Genomic DNA, 22,777 nt, shown 5'->3' with positions numbered 1-22,777 from the left:
AGTATTTTTATCCGCTTGTGAATTGGATTTAGCTGTTAGATTCTTGTCTCTGCCACAAAGCCTAAGGGAGTTAGTCGGTGCCAAGTACAAATTTAGCTGTTCATTTAGAATTGCTTCATCATTAAGGTTTTCTTTTGTAACGTATTATTCGCTCTGTTGGCAGTGCCTGCAGTTGAGCTGCTTTGTTCATCGTGCGGTAGGTGTCAGGTCAGTTGTCTGGAGTTAGCCCAGCTTTTGATTTAAGGTTGAATGGGTAGGTTCTCTCTTTTTAGTGAGGGGTTTGCCTACTGCCTCCGGCCTCCTTGAACTGTGATCTATACTATGCTGTCTGACCCTTAGGTCTGCATGGACAACAGGGTACCAGTACCTCATTCTGCGAAGAACAGCAAAGGCTTTGTCCTTTTTCCTTATTTAATAAGAGATATTGATGGTTACACAAAACCCCTTACCGCAAAAAATAAGCTGAACGAGTTAAGTGAAACCACGTTCTGTCCACTATAACAATGGTTTCTCACTGGTTGCTGCTCGCAGAGAGACCCTAAGCTAGCCATTGAGTTATCTTAATTAATGTCATATGTGTTGCTTAGATATATATAAGGGGTAAGAGCTTTAGGATGCCCACTTTAAAACTCTTGAGTTCTAGATTTTTCTGTATTTATGGGACAGCTTCTGATATAAAGCTGTGCGTTCTTGGTGTTGATTTCTCTGTATGGCACCATTAGCAGTGCATGGTTGGAGCTTGGTTACATTTTAAAATTGATGTTATGCTAGTGATTTGTATACCACTTTATTCCACCCCGAGGCCTCCACAAAGTACTAGAAACACAGGTGAGATGCCAGAGGGGGCCCGAAAGGGTCGGTTGTAGGGAACGTGATGCAGGAAACGAAGTCTTAAATTTAGCCTCGTAGGGATTAGGAACAACAGATGGGCAAACCAATATAATTTATTCTTAGAACTTTTTTGTTACAATTATACAATTTTACCCACGAATGCTGCATGCTTGGAGCTGTAAGCTCAATTTTGAGATTTCATTTTCATTTAAATATTGTAATATGTTGTGCATTACTAAGTAGAACGTGCTTGGAGATCAACATACAACTCCTTTAAAACTGCGAAGGGTAAAGGTATATCTAAAAATGTAACTTCCGTCTAGAGAGCACAGTGCAGTAAGATTTATTTAAAAACGAATTACAATCTAAAAGACCATACAAAGTTATATGCATCACTATTACTATTATAACGTAATAGAAAGTTAAAATACAAGTGTAGAAAAAAAGGAAAGGTTCTTTCTTTTTTTGTTTAAATATTAAAACATAATATTTCTACCAGTTAAGTTAAGCAAGTGTTCCAGTTGAGTAGTTGTATGCCACATTAAGAAATTTGGTTAAACAATTATAAAAGCTATTAGATATTGCTTTAAACCTGTTTTAATAACGGCAACCCCGAATTAAGGACGCAGATGTTTTTAGAGATTGACTATTTTTTTTCTTTCTCCTTACATTAGCAATTTAGTCTTTGAGCTTTAGTCAGCTTCTTTCAAACACCCTCTGTTTGTAGCATCAGAATGCAAAATGATCTTATTCTTGACTTCTTTGTCTCCGGATCAGAATTAAGATAAGGCTACCTCTTTATAGTACACGTATCTGGAGCTCATATGATTTGGTTATATCATGAAAACGTATTTCTCTTGAATGCACAATGCTGTATTCTTTGCTTCAATCCTAAACTAGCATGTCTTTTCACCTGCAAGAAAGTGGGCGCCATGAGATCATGAAGCTACTGTAGCCCGTTTTGCCTTTAACTGCTCTTTATTTCCCGCATTCATGCACTCACTACTGCATTGATGTAACGTGTTTTAAGGAGCAGAATAACTTGGGACAACACTGCTTTAAAGGAAGTTCTGTAGCAGGATTTCACTTTTGTTGCATACTTAATCTTGATGCAAGCTTTATTGTTCTAGACCTCGAGCAGAATATGGTATCAGTGTTGCATGTATGAGACTAATATATTTTATTCTGAACTTAAATATATTGAAGTGTACTCTAGGATGAAATGCCATCTCTCTAGCTTGGGAAACTTGTGACATTGTGACTTCAGCTTGTCCTAACCAGAGTTGCCTAGAATGAAAACCCCACTTTTATCCATCATGATCAGTTCAGTAGCGCTCTTAATAGTATTGTGTGAGACCCTGGCACCATCAGACCTGGTGTGCTTTGGCGGTGAAGTACCGCTAGGTAGAAACCAGACTATAACTCAGGAGTAACATGTAGCCCAGTACTTAAATATGATAAGCTTGTCTATAAGGCAAGCTTAATTCAGCCCCGATCATTGAACTCGTAGGCCGCAACTTCGGATTGGAAATAACAAAGTGCTGGCTCAGTGGAAAATGCAATCAACATAACAAGCAAAGGAAACGTCAACACTCCCTTTGTGAAAGGCTTTTCCATTCATAACACATAATTATTTCACCTCGTCAGGCAAATGCCACCAAGAAACACTTTTTGAGTATGTTCATCATTTTAGTGTCACTTTCTGAATTCAGTCGCCAGAATCCAGAGCAGCTGGGAGTACAACCTTTGACACACCGGACATTTTCTTAAGTCACAAAAACTGAATGTACCATTTTGACCAAATCTACCTTTTGATAGGCGTGTACTTTGCATATCAATTTACACTACAAGCACTGATGTGAAAGACCCTGACATTCTAGAAACTCATATCTATGCATATGCTATTCAAGTGAAGAGACAGCAGCTCCATTGTCATCAATTGCTGAGTCACATAATGTTATGGTATTTTTTTCTCCTGTTCAAATGTTCTTGCTTCACTGTGCGACCTAGGTAGGTGTTTTTGGTCGAGTTGGTAGCAGTAGAGATAGAATTGGATGCCCCAAATTCTATTTCATATTGTGATGCTGCACCTGTAGGTCTTTCTTCACGTGGAATAATCTCATGGTTTTGACAGCACATGCATGTAAACCTTTCTTGTGATTCACAAATCATGTAGATCGATCAGTTAAGTTCACTGTTCTGCTTTTGTTTCGAAGTAGTCCATGGAAGGCACAAACATTTCAGAGTCATTCCAGGAGTTAGCTCATTTTCAGATGACAGAATGTATTTAAGCATTTCTGGGAGCATGCTTTTCTCCAGTTATTGGTAATATCTTTGTGTAGGGTTGTAATGAGGCCTGGTGACAGTTGTGGTTTGGTAACTATGATGTGCTTATTTTGTGTCTTTTATTCATTTATTGTTAGGAATCTGCTTTGGAATATCCTGGATCGATGTCATTATGGCTTCACCAGCTCAAAGGTTGAAAAGGCTTCCTACTGAGCTTTTCCTAAAACTACTCTCTCTTCTACCTCTACCTTAAACACTGATGGTGCCGAGTATGCCCCGAGAAAAGCTGCATCCACTTTGCTCACAAAAATAATTTAATAAGGTGAGAAAATTATATGTTAAAAATGAATGCAAGAATATTCTGCTCTGAAGGTTGGGGATGCCTGCTTGTACAGTTTTTCCTATGTGGGTTTATTTGAAGGCTGTTATTAGCAAACTGTGCACTTATGTCTTAATTCTGTTGTGAAAACACAAGAGACCGGCTTTCTGTGGGCGAATTGGGCGTTGATGATCACGGGTAATGGGAATCTCTCTGTAAAACTTTCTTTAAGTCTTCGCCTATCGACCAGTATTAATGGCACCAACGAGCTTAAAGATTGCTCATTGCATACTGCTTCCCTAAAATGCCCTTGCAGCTTAACCCCCAGGAAAAAGTATAAAATAACCATTGAGCTTTGGGAAGTGTTAAAGGTGTTAAGAAATGTTCCTTCTTGGTATACGTTTATACAATATATGCTTTTATTGCAACAACACCCTCCGCATGCTTCGCAAGATCTACAAATGGATCCCGACCGAAACCAGAAGAACAGTGACCCAAGCCCTCGTCAGCAGCAGACTGGACTACGGCAACGCACTCTACGCAGGAATCCCGGCCAAACACCTACGATGGCAACGCATCCAAAACACCTCCGTCCGCCTGATCCTCAACACCCCTCGGCTCAAACACATCACCCCCCACCTAAAAGACCTGCACTGGCTCCCCGTCAACAAGAGGATCACCTTCAAGCTCCTCACCCACGCACACAAAGCGCTTCACAACACCGGACCAGTCTACCTTAACAGTAGACTCAACTTCTACACGCCCGCCAGCCAGCTCCGCTCCGCCAGTCTCGCACGCGCCGCCGTCCTGCGCATCCAACGAACGACCTCCGGTGGCAGATCCTTTTCCTTCCTCGCCGCTAAGACCTGGAACACCCTCCCTACCAATCTGCGGGAGACCCAAGACCTCCTCACCTTCAGAAGGCTCCTCAAGACCTGGCTCTTCGAACAGTAGCTGCACCCTCCCCCCAGCGCCTTGAGACCCTCGCGGGTAAGTAGTGCACTCTACAAGTTGACTGAAAAAGAGAAAATCATCAAAGGTCCTACAGGCCTCGAGAAATCTATGCGCCCCCTTCTATGGCGAGTCATATTTTATCAGGGCGAGCTAGTTTTAGGCCCTTTAGCCTGTTGCGAGCTAACAAGTAACAGATGTTCGGTTTACTCAGACAGTGAACGAGCAATAAAGATGTCTTTAAATCTTTTTTTTCACTTGTCATATTTGTTCTGCGTTCAGAGAGAGGTTAAAAGTCCGTTTATGTCTTAAAATTACTTTTCTTTCTCTGACTGCAACATTAGAAGTTTTTGTAGAGTAAGCTGTCTGACAATCGTGCTATGCAGAGAGTGTGCAACGAAAGGCTGTAGAATGTCAATTTTTTGTTCTAACACAATATTTAACTAGCTTGTAAGTGAACTGTACAAACAATTTGAAATATATTTCAGTAGTTATTAAAGCATATTTTTTGTAATCCTGTGTGATGAACAAAAAGATCTGAATAAGCTAAAAACAAATCAGATCATTTTATTTGGTGAAGTGCAATATTTTATCTGAAACCTAATTTCCACAGATTGTTTACATGATATATAGTTTTATCAGTAAAACTGCATTATTGGGAAGGTTAATGTCAATTTTAATGGAAAATGTGCAGTTTGTAAATGACAGTGAACTACCGCATCATGCTTTAGTAATATATTTATTAAAAGTAGGTTTTAAGCATGAACTAAAAAATATGGATGTATGACGGTACAACGCGTGGTATTACCACGCGTACCGTTACAACGCAGGTTTTTGGGGGGCGCTGTATAGTGAATAGTTTAATTTACTATTCCAACTCCAGTCCCCGTGGATAGTAGGGAAGGTGTTGGATAGTAAATTAAACCATTCCCTATCCTAGAGCGCCCTCCAGCGAAAGTCGTTGTAATGACTTTCGTTCTAAAACCTGCGTTGTAATGGTACCGCGTTGTTAGGATTTCGTTGAAAAGGATGTTCCCCAAAAATATTCCTGCCCCGTCCTGATGGCAATGCTATTAGTGAAATAAGAGGTAAGTCAGGGGTCATGTGTACCCTACATGTGGGCTACATTCTTATTATACATGGAGCAAATATTTTGTGTATTGAATCAAACAAAGGAGTTTTTTGTTCAGCAGAAATGCTGAACTCCCATATTTGAAGGTGCACACAAATGTGATAATGCTGAACTCACATATTTGAAGGTGCGCACAAATGTGATAATGAAGAAAAAAGCAGCTCTGTAAAATAAAATATTTGCCTAGAATCACACAATTTGAGACCAGTTTAAGTGTCAAGTACATTAGAGTTAGGGTGAGTAGATTATTCAAGATACTAGATCTGCAGGCCTAGTAACATTTTAAAGATTTTTTGAGGCCTGTCCTATGTTTGATTGACTTTGAATACATTCCACTTGTGTGCACTTTCCTTGTCTCAGTGTGCTTTAGATTTCAGTTCTTGACACGTTTCTTGTAAATAACGCTTAGGGATGATCAATCAAAACTATTTGTAACATTCACTTTACATCCTGTCCACTTCTTACCAATGCTACTGGCTGAGTGTACTTTAAAATACTCCATTACCGAAAGTTCAGTAAGGAGGAATTTGCAAACCACCTGCAGTTCTATGCAACACATTTTTCCATGAATGAGCCCAACCCTGTTGTGTAAAGATGCATTTCATTTCGTGGTTCTTGAGTGTGGATTTTATTGGGTGCGTGGACCTTTATTTTTCCAGTGTAATCATGCACACAACAATACATATTGCACATATAAACACCTTAAGGCACTCAGAAATATTATGCACACTGTCCCATTGAATACATTAAAACAGTTCATGCACATAAATATATTTTCAGAAGCTATGCAATAATCATTTACATGCAGATCGTCAATTCAGATGATAGTTGTGGTGTGTTTCTTCTTTTCTCAAGAGTGGTAGAGGTTTCGGGCCAATGGAGATGTTGTTCCATGCAGCAGGATCACATCCTTCCTCTGGGGTTGAATATGTTGTTGGGCCAAAAAATATAAATAACATGGTGGTTCCACTGCTTATGTCAAGTGCGTTATAAAGGTCTTTTACTAGTACAATTACCTTCTTTCTCCCTATCAGTGATGCAGCAGTATGTAGCCAGATGGTCCTATCTTGCCGATTGCCAGCCATTTTGTAGCAGATATTCCTCTTGATAATAGGAACCCTGTTCATTGCACAAAAAATGCATTGACCTTTGTACATATCCTGCGAATGGCAGGCAAAACCATTGTACCTGTTCTGTGAATCGATGGATGCTGGAGTACCTGATCTGTGATGCTGTCAATGGTCCAATGTGCTTGTTCCCCAGCACCCTGTCCAGGACACTTAACACATGGTACATATCCTGCATTGGGCCTTCTGTATTGTGTAACAGTTTATAATGGCCTTGATTCCAGAAGCCTGTCCTGTAGGCATTACAGACTTACGTCTGAATGTTGTCTTCAAGTGCTGTGCTTGCTCATATTCAGGTGAGCTGGTGTTGTCAACTTTGCTGCCAGAAACATTATCTTGGCCTTTCTCTCTGTTGCTGTGAGACTGTGACTCCTCTTTCTAGTTCACATACAGTACCAATGGTCCATAAGCAGGCAGTAGATACACAGATGGATGTTGTTACAATAGATGCCAAATATGGGTGAGGGACCTTTCTGCTAGGTGAGAACTGATGCCACCTGCCCCACTTCATATGAAATCATGTTACTTTGGTGATGTTGTGGTTGCTGGACAGACACTTCGTGGATGGATTGTGTTCCTAGAGATATTGTACATTTTTTTCCTCATTGTTCTGTGTTTCCCCTTACTAGTAAAAGGATCACATCTACAACGCCAGAGGATGTGGCCTCAGTACAGTTGAGGGATATGATGAATTTTGATAGACAATGATGCTTGCATAGATAGGTTCAATGAACTCCACTCAATATAACCAAATGTACCCCACTCTACCCCAATCTACCCCACTCCAATCTACACCACCTCACTCCAATTTACCCCACTCCATTCCAGTCTACCCCAGCCCTCTCCAAACTCCACTGCAATTTCTCTAACTCCTCTCCACACAATTTAATCCTGCTCCACTCCAATCTACCCCACTCCACCATAGCAGACCCCATTCCAAACTACCCCACTCCTATCCATCTCACTCCAATCTACCCCACTCCTGTCTACCCCACTCCACTCTAATCTAATCTACCATAATCCACCCAGTGTATCACACTCCATTCTACCCTGCTCTACTCTACCCTAATCCACTGCACTCTTCCCCATTCCATTCCAATATAGCCAGTGTATCCCACTCCACTCTACCAACTCCACAGCGAACTCCCCCACTCTAATCTACCCCAATCTGCTCCACTTCACCCCAGTCTACTCCACTCCCCTATTACAAACAGTCCACCCCAATCTACCCCTCTCTGCTCCAATCTACCCCACTCCAATCTACCCCGATCTTCCCTACTCCTATCTACCCCACTACAATATACCAAAGACAATAGTTGTTTCATAGGCGAGACCCATTGGTTTTCCCAATGCTTGTTGTTTCCAGTGGGCTAAGCAGGCTGAAGTGTTTTAAACCACTGCAAGATGCAGTGGTTTGACATGTCTTCCTGGTATGTGGTGTGCATTTCATGCATGTGCACATGGGTCGACCTACATGCTCGATCTTTACTGACTAGAAGCCCGCAAGTTTAATCACTGTGCCATTTCAAGATTATTTTTTAAACACATTTTATTTATTTTGAGATTGAAATATTCAACATGGCCCATATTACCTACATATAGCAGTGAAATCGTAAAAAAAAACAATAACAACAAGATACACTTGAACTATATATCCCTCTCTTCCCCTCTCCCTCATATCCTCTGTAAAACATAAATGGAGTCTAAATGGCAGCCTGTTATCTCCCCTCCCATTTCAAGAATTTTGATTAGCGAAAGACTACGCTTTGGTGTGGTGGCAAGTATTTGATACCGAACCTTTGCTGAAGGACAGACCTGAATGATGAGGTTGTGTAGATGTCTTCCCGTGTTTGAAAGATCACACTGGCTTGCCATGCACCAATGGAAAGCATCTGTGGTCCTCTTTTTTTTTTTTCTTCTTCTTCTTCTTGCATGCCTCAGATGGAAGAGCTCAGAATCCACCTTTACCTGTGTCCTGAACAACAGAATCAAAACCATCATAGCTGTCTCACATTCTGACTCGTTTCCAGCATTTAAGAGGAATTTAAAATGTGGTACTCCAAGAGGTAGGGGGAACAGATACAAACGTTCACTCCTGTTTCTGGGCCTTACCCTAGCTAAAAGGGATATTGCTAAGCAGTGGAAGGCTGAGGTTCCCCCTTCCCTAGTGGCTTGGAAGAGGGAAATGCATCATTGTATGGGGCTCGAAATTGCTGTATAACAGGCACGCTGTTGACCCAGTGGCGGCTGGTGGTGACCAGAGTGTAATTTACGAGCGAGCATGCCTGAAATAAAAAAAGAAGCGTTTGCAATGCAATAGGTCTCGCATTCACACGAGTTTGTGCTATTGGCATTGTAAATTCACATCCTAAGACTTTAATTCCTCATTGTCTATTAGCACCTATGCTATCCATATACCACTGTCTAACTCCTTTGTATTGAATGTAGATTTGCGAATGTATGTATATATTATCCCAATCATCTATTGTCTATATACTCTGTATTGTAAAGTGCTCTGTTACCCTCGTAGGTCATATTTGTGCTATATAAAACTTTATAAATAAAAATAAATGACAATGCCTTTTATTTAAGTTATGAGTTTTAAAACATAAATAAAAGGCATTGTCATTTACAATACTAATAGCTAAAACTCTCGCAAAGGCGAGACCTATTGCATTGCAATAAAGGGCCTTCTCGACCGCTTGTTAGATTGTAAGTATCAGAGGAAGATACCGGCCTGCGACGTCTTCAAAGTAGTGATAAGTAGTGCAGTGAAGAAGATGTGTAAGTGTTGTAAATTACACATACACAGAGTGTGAAGTGAGATTTACATATGATCCGAGCTATAAACACTAACAGAGCGCTCCAACACCTTTCGCTCTGTGATTACACTGTCGCGGCTCAGGAGGAAGAGTGGAGGGCGCTATTTCCTGCCCTCTCCGTGTTTTGAGTGTGCAGTGTGGCATTGCGTAGTGTAATTTCTATCTTTGGCCTAAAAAAAAAACCTCCAGCTTAGTAGGCCTTGGCTTCACCTCCTGGTGCAGGGTGGGCTGTGCTTTATGGCAGGCAGGGAGGGAGCGATGGTCTCGGCTGCAACTCTGGCCTCGTACAGTGCCCCTGCTATTACTAGTGAGTGAGAGGTGCTGAGGTGGTGGTATTGGCGGTGGTGCTAGTATTGGTGGAATTGATGGTGGTGGTATTGGTGGTGGTGGTGGTGGTGGTGGCATTGGTGGTATTGGTTGTGGTGGTATTGGTGACGGTTTTAGTGGTGGTATCGGTGGTGGTATTGGTGGTGGTATCGGTGGTGGTATTGGTGGTTGTGGTATTGGTGGTATTGGTGGTGGTTATATTGATGGTGATATTGGTTTTGGTGGTGATATTGGTACTGGTATTGGTGGTGGTGGTGGTGGTATTGATAGTATTGGTGGTGGTATTGATAGTATTGGTGGTGGTATTGGTATTGGTGGTGGTATTGGTTTGGGTGGTGGTGGTATTGGTGGAGGTATTGGTGGTGGTATTAATGGTGGTATTGGTGGTGATATTAGTGGTGGTATTGGTGATACTGGTGGTGGTGGTATTGGTGGTGATGATGGTGATGGTATTGGTGGTGGTATTGGTGGTGGCATTGGTGGTGGCATTGGTGGTGGTATTGGTATTGATGGTGGTATTGGTATTGATGGTGCTATGATGGTGGTGGTGGTATTGGTATTGTTGGTAGCGGTGGTATTGGTGGTGATATTGGTGATGGTGGTGGTATTGGTAGTGGTGGTATTGGTATTGATGGTGGTATTGGTATTGCTAATGGTGGTGGCATCGGTTGTATTGGTGGTGGTGGTATTGGATTGGTGGCAGTTGTATTGGTGGTGGTGGTATTGGATTGGTAGCGGTTGTATTGGTGGTGGTATTGTGGTGGTGGTATTGGCGGTATTGGTGGTGGTGGTGGTGGTGGTGCCTTTGAAAACAACCCTGTCAGGTGTTTTAGTGCAGATGCCATTTAACACAGATGTGCTGTTAGCTTCAGGCCATTAGCACACAATTATGTGCTACCTGGAATTCACATGACTTTATTTGCTAATCATTACTAAATCCATTTTACTTGGGGGGTTGAAACATGAGATAATGCCGGGTTAAAGTGATTGAAGCGGGTGCCCGTGTTACGGGGCAGCAGTGCTGCTTAAAAAACCACAAGCGGTTTCAGCTGAAGCAGCGCATGTCCGGCCGGCAGTAAGAGAAACTGAATAAAGTAAATAGTGTTTACAGACTAAATAACAGGTCCCGTGTAACAACCGAAGTAAAGGGGTCAATAGCCATGGGAGGTTACAAATGTACTAAGGAGGGACTAACCAGTCTATTAATGAATCCGAAGGCTGCATTTACGAAAGACAATGACTCCGGCCAATGCAAAATATGAGTGGAGAGCTGGCGCTGGCATCTCTCCCTGCCGTTAGGCTCAACCTAAAAAGGGGAATCTGTGCCGGGTGGGGTGGGGGTGCTTTTCCTACTAAGAGCATATTTTAAATGGCATTCAGTGGGTGGGTTTTACAGCATATATTTACTTCAAAATCTTGAATGAATAAATGAGTGAATAGTGATCACAATTGGGTCATTTTGCTGCACAAGTGCCAAGAAACATTAGAAGATGCCAGGAAATACCCCAAACATAAAACTGGACTGTTAGCAAAGTACTCTACAACCCCCAAGACAAGAACAACCCCCCACACACAATAATAGGCACACGTGTTTCCTACCTATAAAGCATCTCTGCCAACATAGCTAATGGCCAAACCAGTAGGTGACATCATACATGCTAAATACCGAGAAAATAAAATGCCGGAACACAGATCCATCCATAGCATTTCACATGTAAACTTCTGGTATTAGCTGAACAAATAAAAATAAGATTTCAGCAAAGCAAGGCCTGATATATCCATGATAACTCTGGCATGTTAGGAGCTGTGTTCATGCACCAACTGTAGAGAATTCAGGATACAACTACAATGCCATGTGTTCACAACATGACTGTCTTGCTCTGCAGTGCCACAGATGGAAATAATGTTCCAAAACAAACAGAGACATTTTTTGGCTCGAAACTTCCCCCATGTTAATAGGGTGAGTATGAGTTAGACCTGCTGTGCCAGACCTTGTAGTTTCAATAGTAAGGGCTTAAAACACAGAAACTGCTGAACATCACCCTCATGGAACCATTTCATAGCTATGCAATTTAGTTTGTGGGAATCAAATTTGTGACCAATGAGTTAGTCACACGAAAACTGCAGCATGTGCATTAACCCGCCTCCAATGCTCTTCCATAGAGTCCATAGCACTGATTCCCTCCATTCTCCCCAAATTCATGGTATAATTACTTTTTACTGGTTCAGGAAACACATCAATTCCTCGTTCTCAGATAAAAACTTTTATTCTTGTGATTTTCCCTATTTTTTTACGCATAGTTTGACTGGTAAAACAACAATATTGGAATCGGAAAACATGCTTGCATATTATGCAGTGGACTTCATATGGGCACCCTTCCCATATTTGGCCTCTTCAAATTATATAATAAACTTTGTAAAATGTTTTGAAGCATCCCTGCGGTTGCCTTGTCATCTGTAGCTATAGGATTGTCATACCGTAGTGATACTGCATTTTCAGCTTTAAAAAAGGTAACACATGAGAAAGGCGTCTACATTTTTACTCTGGCTTTTTGCTTACAACATTCATGGCGTTCGGTAGAATTAATTTCCTGTTTGTGATGTCCAGGCCTTTGCATCACAATACATGCATCACTTCAGGCTGCTTAACTCTGTACACACCAGGGAAGTTCGAGTTAACTTTCTGAGCCTTTCTTTCACTTCAGAGCCGCTTTTGCTGAGAACATGCTTAAAGGCACTATTCTTCTTTGCAGGTTTGTATAGTCTGAGCATGTTTCATTTGTAGACTTTGCTGCTTTACAGCTTTGCATCCCATGCACGTGAGGCAACAGTTACACACTTCCACCAATAAATATTCATTGTTAATATGTGTTTCGTGTTTACACGTTGCTATCTTAGTACGACACATGTTCAATAACAGAGGCATGTCCAAAAATAGGGACAATTATCTACAGCACACGTCTGCAAACAGATATGCTTCATAAATGCATGTTTAATGTCAACAGCATGCTAAATGGGCCCCCCTTGTCGTGGTATATCCTTTCACATGTTCGTGTCACTCATGTGACAGAACAAGGGTAGGCAAGAATGGTCCACTTTAATTCAATGTAATTAAAGATCCTGAATATTTACATTTTCCCTGGTGCTAATTCCGTCTTTATCCTGCACGAGCAGCCCAACACGCATTACAACGGATTTTGTGATACATGGGCATTTTTTAAAAACATGAACAACGTCAATCAATGTTCGGTTGATATGGCCGGAAAATGAGGTAGGGCACATTTGCTACTCAAATACATTGTATGTAGTGCTTTGAATGAACATGGTTTCGACAGCTGTTAGTCTCGATCACTTCCTCCACTGCTAACTCGGAAACTCTGTTGAGTAAATTTATTCTAGCAAATGCGGTGTGTACAAGTCAAGGAGGCCCAGATCTTGGTCTATTCCTCTTCAAATCTTACCTACATGACATATAGGTAAGGTTTGAAGAGGAATACTTCTTCAGTGCCACCAGGCAGAGCAACACATTTCTAATCACGGCTCCATCCACCCTGGATGTTTAATATCCAGCATTATGAGACGCTGAAAGGATGCTCCTGTCCTGTTTTTCCCCTGCTGAATCAACATTGGACTGGAACTTTTTTTGATTTTTACTGACAATTTTCCTCAACAAATTAAGTCCCTTGACAGTGAATTATAGTCCCTAAAGATCCGCCAAGAAAACAAACTAAAACCACCACAGGAATGAGAAGTCCTCTTCCTCCTTGAGAAAATAGTTCCCGGGCTCTTTAGAGACTTTGCTGTGCTTTTCCCGAACTCCATTGTCTTTGGGGACAGTGCAGACTCTTGTTCTTAAAAAGATGAAGCCAGAGTTATTGGCTCCATTCACTAAGTCTTCCTGTGTTAAACCCTCCCAACTGGCTGTAAAAGATTTTCAGGATGGCACTGCATCCATCTCTAGGAATGGTCCTGATCGTTTGAATTTGGCAATTTTGGCAGCTCCAACCCCAATGCCATAGTACTCTGTCCCTCAACAGCATCTGACCTTTCTTCCGCTTTTAAGGAAGGGGTTCCTTACTGACGCGTGGCCCATGTGCTCTCTGCACTGCCTATGATGTCATTGCCTGTCCTTCCCTTTGAGCCGCTTCCACCCTCTCCTGCAAGGCTTCTCCACTGAACAACCGTCTTTTTATAAAGTAGGGCTCCTGGACAGCCGCCACGATCTTGGTGGCAGAGATTCTTGCTCTGTTTAACACAGTGGCAGTAGATGTGCCCTTAAAGGCGAGTCACAGTGGATTTTGCTCTCTTTACTTCTTGGTCTCCAAAAAGAACCAAGATCCTGGGCCCATTTTGGACCTGCGTCTTAAACTTCTTTCAACTGGACAGCTTTAAAATATTCTTCATGAGCTTGGTGCAGCTGACCCTCAATGAGGGAGATTGCTTGGTGTTCCTGGATCCGCAGGATGCTTCCATCCACCTGATGATACTCATGGGTTACATGCATTACCTCTGATTCCCCACGAGGTCCCAAAACTACCAGTTTGCTGTACTTCCATTTGATCTGATGATGCCTCCGTGAGCCTTTACCTAAGTGTTGGTCGTTTTAGCACCTTCCCTCAGAAGGTCAGATGTCCCTGTATTTCCTTACTTCACTGACTAAGTGGTGAAGGCAGGCCTTTTCACTGGTCACAGAAGATCTTCAGCACACCAAGATGTAGGATTTTCCATAAATACCCAGAAGTACCATCTTGTTTCCACACAGGTACTGACCTTAGGGGGAACAGTCTTGGACACAAACTACTGGAAGGCTTTTTCTCCTCAGAAGAAGAACACTACAGAAATTCAGGATGTAATTGGTGTGTCCTTGTCAGGCTCTAGTCCTGAATCTGCAAGATCTGTGCCTGTTGAGCTTAGCAAACCTCTGGTACCTTTTGTCACAAGATTGTGACCGTGAACTTTCCACATCACCTTTGATTAACTTTAGTTAACTATCTGATAGTGGTGATATTTCGATGAAATCACATTATTTACCTGGAAAAAGGTCAATTCTGACAATATGTGGTTACCATCATTACCACTTGTGTTTTTTAACCCCTGAGCGCTGCAAATAATGTGAATACTGATTTAGAGCTCTGAGCTGGTTCGACAATTACGGTAAGGTGAAGGAAAAAATACTAGGACATTTATTAACGGCCAAACATTTCGATTTTATGGAATTATATATTCCTACTGCAAACTTTGTGTCGGGAGCACGACCCGCCAGTTAAGAATTCGAATTGACGAACATTTCAAAGCAATTGAAAATAGAGACGTTAAATATGCAGTAGTTCCCCATATGCGTATGCAGCACCATGGAGATGCAACGAGCATCACATTTCTGTCACTAGAAAACATATCCATGGATAACTGCCACTGTGGCATGCATTTTAAAACAGAAAGAATGAAAATACATCGTGGCCGTAAAAAGCTTGCAACCACAAGGTTTAAATAAGATCCTGGTCTATTGATATTTTTCTAATGGAAACTTCAGGTAATTGTGTCATTTAGTGTAATTCAGTTACTCTGTAAAGCTACAAACAAGATGTTCCAACAGACCAAGCTTTAAACGATAACATTGTTTTAAACATAAATTGCAAGCTCTAAAAATAACCATAAAATAACTAGAAGATGGATTTGTTTGGTAGCAAGTTTTTTGTTGCAACCTAATTGATTGACCTTCTGGAATGATTGTGGCTAATTAAATAAAAATTGTTCGACTTTTGAGTTAAAGATGTGCCACTGTTGCGCGAAAGGAAGTATTATGGCACTGTGCACTTGACTGAACTAGAAGGCTATGGAGACAAACAGGCACATGCATCAATGTAGGCTTTTGCGATTCCTTAATTGCGATCATTAAGGAATCGCAATTAAGGAATTGCAAAAGCCTATGCAAGTAGGAATCGCTATAAAATTAGCGATTCCCAAACATTCCTTAATTGCGACTCGCAAATTGCGAGTCGCAATTAAGGAATGCCTTTCCATTCATTTCTATGGGCCTGCAGTCTCATAGGAATGAATGGGAGATTGCATGCGCAATTTGCAAGTACCAATAGGTACTTGCAAATTGCCATGCAATTTCAAGGGTAACAAAAGGACACCCTGTTGCACCCCTGAAATTGATCTGTGCATGCCTGTTGCGCACACACATGCCCCAAGGGCATGTGTGTGTGTGTGTCTGTGTGTGCAACCCACAACTTTGAAAAATGCACTTTAGTGCATTTTTCAAAGTTTTAGCAAATTACCACCAAGTACAAATTGATGGTAATTTGTGCCCTCTATTAGCAAAATCGCAACTTGCGATTCCATCATGCATTGCATTTAAGGAATCGCAATTTGCAATTCCTTAAATGCAATCGCAATTACAGAAATCTCAGTACTTTGCGATTTCTTAAATTGCAAGAGGCTTACAGGTAGATGCATCTCAGAAGCCCTATTTGCGAGTGCAAACGGCCGATTTTTGCGAATCGCACCATTTGAACTTGCAAAAATGGTTAATGCATGTGCCTGTAAGTTTTTAATTTGGATAAATTACTATTTTCTAAAAACGCCTTTTCAACAAGAGAAATCTTCGGGTTTCGTACGGTGATGGCTCTAGCCAACTGAAATGCTGCTCTGTGATGTTTGGGTGTGGTTCTCTATTTCTGTCTTTCACCTGCTCCACAGTCTGGATATGGTGATCACTGAGGACTGCATTGTGACCGTTTAGACTAATGGGACTTGGGAAAAAACTTTTATATACTGCTTACTATTGCTGTATGGGGTACTGAAGGCAAAGCCCTTACCTACATAGGTAGTACTCTACACCATCTGGTAATTGGTTATATCTGTTCACTGGTATCATGCAAACTAATTAGGACTAAAAAGAAGAGACAGAAAGGTAACTAAAGGAGGGAGGTGGGTGGAGACATGAATGTTGGCACATGATTTTCATAAGTGTGCTGTATGGGTTTCTGAGAACAAAATGAGTTTGGACTTCTTAAATGACCATTGAGCTAGAGGGGTCTCTGGTTTGGCCATGAACTGGGCTTCTGCCCTTTGTTATGTCTCATTTAGCTGAATGGCTCAACCTCCAACAGTAGTTGTGTCATCGCACCTTCCTTTCACCAGTGCGGCACAGCTTCGAGAAAAAGCATTGACAAATAGAATAGGTCAGCAAGGCTTGTTAAATGTTGTGAGGGTAGCAGTTCTCTTGAGTAACTAGATCTATATCTATAGCCACGTATATACCCTTTTAGCTAAAGCCCCTTTTTTGTTTTGTGGAATGGAATGTGGTACACATTATATAAGGGGTACTTTATGGATTTAGACCCCCTCCTTTTTTGATTGATTTATAGTCTTTTAAGTCAATCTAACAAGATTGTATATTTCCTACATGTTAATATGATCTTCAACTTTTTCTATCCTTTTAAATTCTTTCTTATTTGTAATATTTTTCTAATTAATCTCTCTCTTTTTTGGTGCCTGTTTTATTCGTTGATTCTTTACTTTCTTCTTCCAATATGGTTGATTATTGCTGCCTCATAGACTCTAGTGGTAATTTGAATAAAAGCTAAAAAATCATCCCTCCCAATACACAAATGTGGTCCTCACACATGCCCAAGCCCCACCCTCCAAATTGTTCCCTTCAAGTATCTACCCATAAATGTTTCTTCTGCTGACCATTGTGGACAGGAACTCTCCAAAGTGTGTATTTGATTTAATTTTTAAATCCTTATTTGATGTGTTTAAGTATTGTTATTCCACTTAAAATATCACAAAATGTGTATGTTTGTACCAGTATAAAATAGAAAGTATATATCACTTATGACATTATCTTTACAGTTCATAAAATCCCTGGCACTACTGCACAATCTTTTCCGTGTTTCTTTTAAATAGTGTGGCAATATTGTACATAGATAAATGACCTTGATGTTGTCAGCGACTAAGTTAGAGTTCTTTCTTTCTTCTGCATGTAATGCATGCATCGGTTAGTTTTGTTTTCAACTTGGTGCATGCAGAGATGGTCTAGATTGTAAATTTCCTGAAGCCCCATTAATTTCTCAGACGTGAGTCCCAGGCTCTCCACACCACTGGAGTCAAGCTATCCAGGCTGATGAAGGCTGATAGCCAGAAACCGGTCCTTGGATGCTTGATTCCGGTCTGGGAAAGACATGGCTTGGTAGTTCGGAATGGACTGTTCCCATGAGCCACAGGGTCAGAGCTGATTTGCATATAGCCAGTGTTTAACCCAGGGTGGTGTGGAGTGCAAATAATCGATGGATTTAGGCCCAGATCCTTGTACTGGGATGAATGTATGACATTGTTCTACATTCTGTCCATCAACTGTGTTTTTTTCCATTAATTTCTCACAGCAGCTCAGCTACCAGAAATAGGTACACTTGCTCTGCTTCAGACGGGCAGCTTCTCTTCCCGTCATGTTGTACAATAAATATTTGAACAGTCTTTCTTAAGCATTAATTCGGAAAAAGTTCCGATCTTTTCCTTTTTATAATTCTTTACTAAACAGTATAATGCACTTATTGCACCGGGCAAGCTATACATCATCTTTACATTTGAAGGCATCGCAGTGCCTGATTTAGTGACGTATCGGTTCCCTCTCCCCTAGTAGCCCTTTTGTGACCATGTAGATGTGACTGTGTCCCTTCTGCTATCCTGCTGCCCTCATTTTTCTTCCTCACCTTTAGCCCCTTACCTTCTTCCTCAGTCCACTATGTGCTCTTGTAAATTTCTTTCCCAATTGGGGTTTGATAAACGAGTTGGCTTTTTTTCGTTCATGATTTTTGTTATTGGAGACCATTGGCGGTAGATTAAACCTGCCTTGTTCTACTTACTGGGTGGTTCCAAACGTTGTCTTAGGCTTGCCGTGGTCTCATTAGCAACAAAAGGATACCTTGAGGAGACGTCAATCTATAGGTTCACAGAGAAAGCACATAATCCGACCCAAAACGAATAATAAAGGTTCTGTACAGGACCGAACACAATGAAAAAAGTCTCAACATATGGCAGTCTGTTAACCCGTTTACTGCTTCGAACGTTCAGCGCCAGTGCTGAACGTTCGAAGAAATGGGTGCGGCCGCGTCGGCCAACGGACGTGCGCAGCACTGGCAAGGTAGTGCTTGCCACGACCGTTGGCCGACGGCAGCACTAAAGGGGTTAAAGCTGTTGGCTAGGCAAAGAGAGTGAGCAAAAGACAGGCAAACGCACACCACCAAAATAGTGACCACAAAATAACTGTTTTTGATCCACGCAATGTTGCAAAATGTGTCCTAATGGTGAAGGCACGATGTCCTTGTCTAACAGAAGTAAAATAGTGAATAGTGGTTACATTGTATACATGCACATGTTCATTGTCACTACCTTGAAGCAAAATACTTCAAGTGTAGTTCAACTAAATTTGGCAGCCACTGTTTAGAAAATTTCATTTTGAATGGTTCTGGAAAAACAATTAGCAAAGAAAAGGAAATCAATCAACCTTGGTATATGTATCTAATATGATTGCCAGGGATATAAAGCTCGAGAGCTCGTGTGAATTGGGATCTCAATGCTGATTCTAGAAAGCACGAGAGAAGGAATCGGAGGCAGTCCTTGGTAAGCGAAACCGACTGACTTGATATGGAGAAGAAACAGGTGTTGTGTAACTGAGGTTGTTTATTATTTATTGCATCTACAGTAAGGGATTCCTGGATACCCGACACCCTCACCATCTGCATGATACACAATACTCCTATGTAGGAATTAAAGCAAGGAAGGTTGGGGAGATTGTATTTGAGATCTTTCAGAGTTGATGATCAAGACTGTAGGCGTGGGGTTAGGGACGACCGGGACACCAGGTACAGGGTTCAAGGATGGTTTTATTTTTAGGGTTCTTTTAGGATAGGACATAAGAGTTCTTCTATTCCTGAAGGTCAGTCTCTCTCGTGCGAAAGCGCTGGGGTCCGTGGCGACGGTCTTTTCTCCCTTCCTGTTCTGTTGGAGGATTCTTCACACCGGATTCAGTTGTCTCCGTGTCATGAAAGAGAACCAACAAGAGGGATGCCGTTAGTGCCGAGTCCTCTATATGCGGTGCACCAGGGGGGCCCGGGGGAAGTGTGGGAGAACCCTGTGAAACTTATTCGGAGTATTTACAGTGCTCTGTGACTAACGGGTATGGCAAGGGAGACGGAGGGGAAGGTCAACAGAATGGAGTTTGACGACAAAGGGAAGAGACACACAGGGGTATTTACAACTACTCGGTAGCGCTCCTTCTCCCCACCCAGGCTGCCCAACGCCGCCGTACCTGTGACAGCCACACTCCTCCCTCGGGAGTGTGGCACGGCGGTTCACGGGGTCGTTGGCCTCCTGGCTCTCCTCTGGTCACTTTTCCTCCGTCCCTTCCGCGTTGTCCCTCCGGACACTCGTTCGCCTCTTCTCCTCTGCCTCTCCGTTCACGCCTCTCACTTCCGCTCGCTTCCGCCTTCTCCTCCTGGGTGCGTACACACCCCGTGTACATGACTTCCTCCCTTTTGCTCAATCCGCTGTCGCTGACGTCACTCGGGGCAGTGTCTTCGTTCTCGTTTGCATACGCCCACTTAAAGGCGCCGCTTTCTTCTCCTTCGGTGTGTGGGTCGTCTTCCCACTCGCCGGTCTGTGAATAAGGGTGAGATGTGCTTTCAGAGGTGCAAGGGTCCCACCATTCCTTCTTGCTAGACCCTACTTCGTTACAAAGACATTTTAATTTTGTATGAAATATGATTTGATAATGCATGATGCAAATTTAGTAATAAGTGCATGATAGTGGGCTTTGATGCCTATCCACCTATTTATATGGTAGATATTTACAATTAGATCTTGAGTCTGCTTTTGCATTCTGTTTTCCGTTCAATCTAAACCATTTACATTGAATCCATGTCCCTGGTGTGTCATATCAGACCATTTAGGGTGCATCTCTGAATCTTTGACACCAAAGATGGGCTCAACTTCTTCCAGACCTCAAGTATCGAGCATCAGGACCACACGGTATCAGTGAGAGTATGTCCGTGATTTTGAAGATATTGACACCCTTCAATGGTCATGCCAAGTCACCCTCTTCCCCCCCTACCAGCACAAACCACTTGCCATGAAGAAGTTATTACGATAACCTACAACCAGATTTTAGCAGGGAAATGTATGGAGTCGAGCGAGGAGGGGCACAGAACCATCAGCAAGGTCTCAGACAATGTCTGGAAGTAAAAACAAAATGGGCTAATTTGGACACATGGTCTTAAAACACAGTTATAGCCGGGAGAGGACATAAACAGCCATGGTTTGTGGGTCATGACCCCTTGAGAGCACCCTCTAATTTGGCCGACCCATCACCAGCCTTATAAACTACACACAGTGCCAATGGGTCGGTCAATCCAATGGACCTTGTGTTATATATATAAACAATCTTACTTAACATGGCGGAACTTAACACGACGAAAGTGCTTCACTAATGAGTGACATATTAAACAATGAGGAGCTGAATGTTGTTGTGTCCATGGACACTTTTTTCTACCTGCAGCATTATCTCACTGTGTCAGTATGGTTTTAACGGCGGCTTCTTGGTAAAACTTTCAGCCTGATTTTGACATTACTGTTAAAAATGCGTTCAATAAGTTTTTTTTAATAAAAGCATTTTATTGATTTTTGATACAACAAATATGACTCTCACAAGCAAGCATATTGGAAAACAGAATTTCACATAGCACCCCGTATCCCCAGTCCAATTCATAAGCGTAAATACACCTATCTGCACTTCCGGTGTATTAAAGTCCTGAAATCCCGGAGGTCATTGTGATAATCAGAGAAAGTGTGTCGGAGCTGGAGGTACCAAAGGAATTGCGACATATGCAGTTAGAATTCTTACTGAAGGTCTTGAAAGGAGTGAATGTGACCTCTGTCCCAGACATCCACAAGTCACGTAATGCCAACCCTCGTAACCCCTCAAGGCTCGCCACCTGTGTCAGCTACCAGCCCACTCACAAAGGGGTCTCTGGTGTGAATCGTTGTTTCCCAGCCCCTCCCGCTCAGCGCTGCCCTCCAAGCCCTAAACACCTCTTTGTGGGGTCTGGGAGAGTATCAGGGACTGGGGCCCCATATAGCATGTGCATTATGTTCTCCAAATCCAGAGGTGTGATCTCTCACCGGTAGGCCAGGTCCTCCGAACTCCATTGTAGCCAGTCATTCTCTACCATAATGTGTTCAACCCAATAGTATAAGTGGACATCTGTCATGGCGAACCCTCCGTCATATGTAGTACGGACGCGTGAATGGAAAGGGACCTTGATACTTGCATCCCCTGGTAAAGTCTTATCAACCTAGCAGAAGCTTGAGATCTCCTAGGACCTCGCTTACTGTTATGCCCAGGGCCGGATGGTACAATGTTCCTTTGGCTTGCTGGCATCTAAGCTGTGGAATTGCCTGGCGTTAGATCGGAGACAGGAAGAAACCTAAAACCTAGTTCTTTAGACAACCATAAGGCCAGTCCAGCCTGCAACTTAAGGATCAGTGCTGGTTTTAGCATGATTAGCGCAGGGACACTCTAAATGGGGTAACCAAGTGCTTTATAAATTATTTTTATTATTATTCTATGGTAAGAATAAAACTAATTCATTACTGTGGATTTCTTTCTTTCATTGCTTTTTGGAATCCTTTCATATAGCAATCACTACTCAGGTTTGGCATTGGTGGTACACATTTCCAAGAAAAACCAGACAAGAACTGTATTTACATAAAAAAAAGCATTTTGTGCATGATGAGAACAGAGGGGATTGGGCTTATTGTTTCAGTTCTCTAGTCCTACTTCCTCAACAAGCGTGATGATACCAGGATCTTTTCTGAGGCAAAACATTCTTTCAATCCTAGGGAACAAACCTCCCTTTGAAATATTAACCATTTGGGAAGCTAAGGCGGAATTGGGTCTTACAGAACCCTTCTTTCTGTG

General features: G+C 42.1%; 1 protein-coding gene across 3 annotated transcripts in view; it reads left to right on the top strand.

Moving 5' to 3' along the window:
* KIAA1958 (KIAA1958 ortholog) overlaps positions 1–22,777 on the top strand; it is a 291,070-nt gene that overhangs the window by 20,203 nt on the left and 248,090 nt on the right. For all 3 annotated transcript variants that reach the window (XM_078676638.1, XM_078676639.1, XM_078676637.1), the window contains one exon: positions 3,255–3,439. The gene's annotated coding sequence lies outside the window, so the exon portion shown is untranslated. The remainder of the gene's footprint in view (positions 1–3,254; positions 3,440–22,777) is intronic.

Source organism: Lissotriton helveticus, chromosome 2_1 (genome assembly GCF_964261635.1).
Source record: "Lissotriton helveticus chromosome 2_1, aLisHel1.1, whole genome shotgun sequence".
Classification (NCBI taxonomy): domain Eukaryota; kingdom Metazoa; phylum Chordata; class Amphibia; order Caudata; family Salamandridae; genus Lissotriton; species Lissotriton helveticus.
Note: the sequence above shows the minus strand (reverse complement) of the source record. Positions and strands in the feature narration are given on the sequence as shown.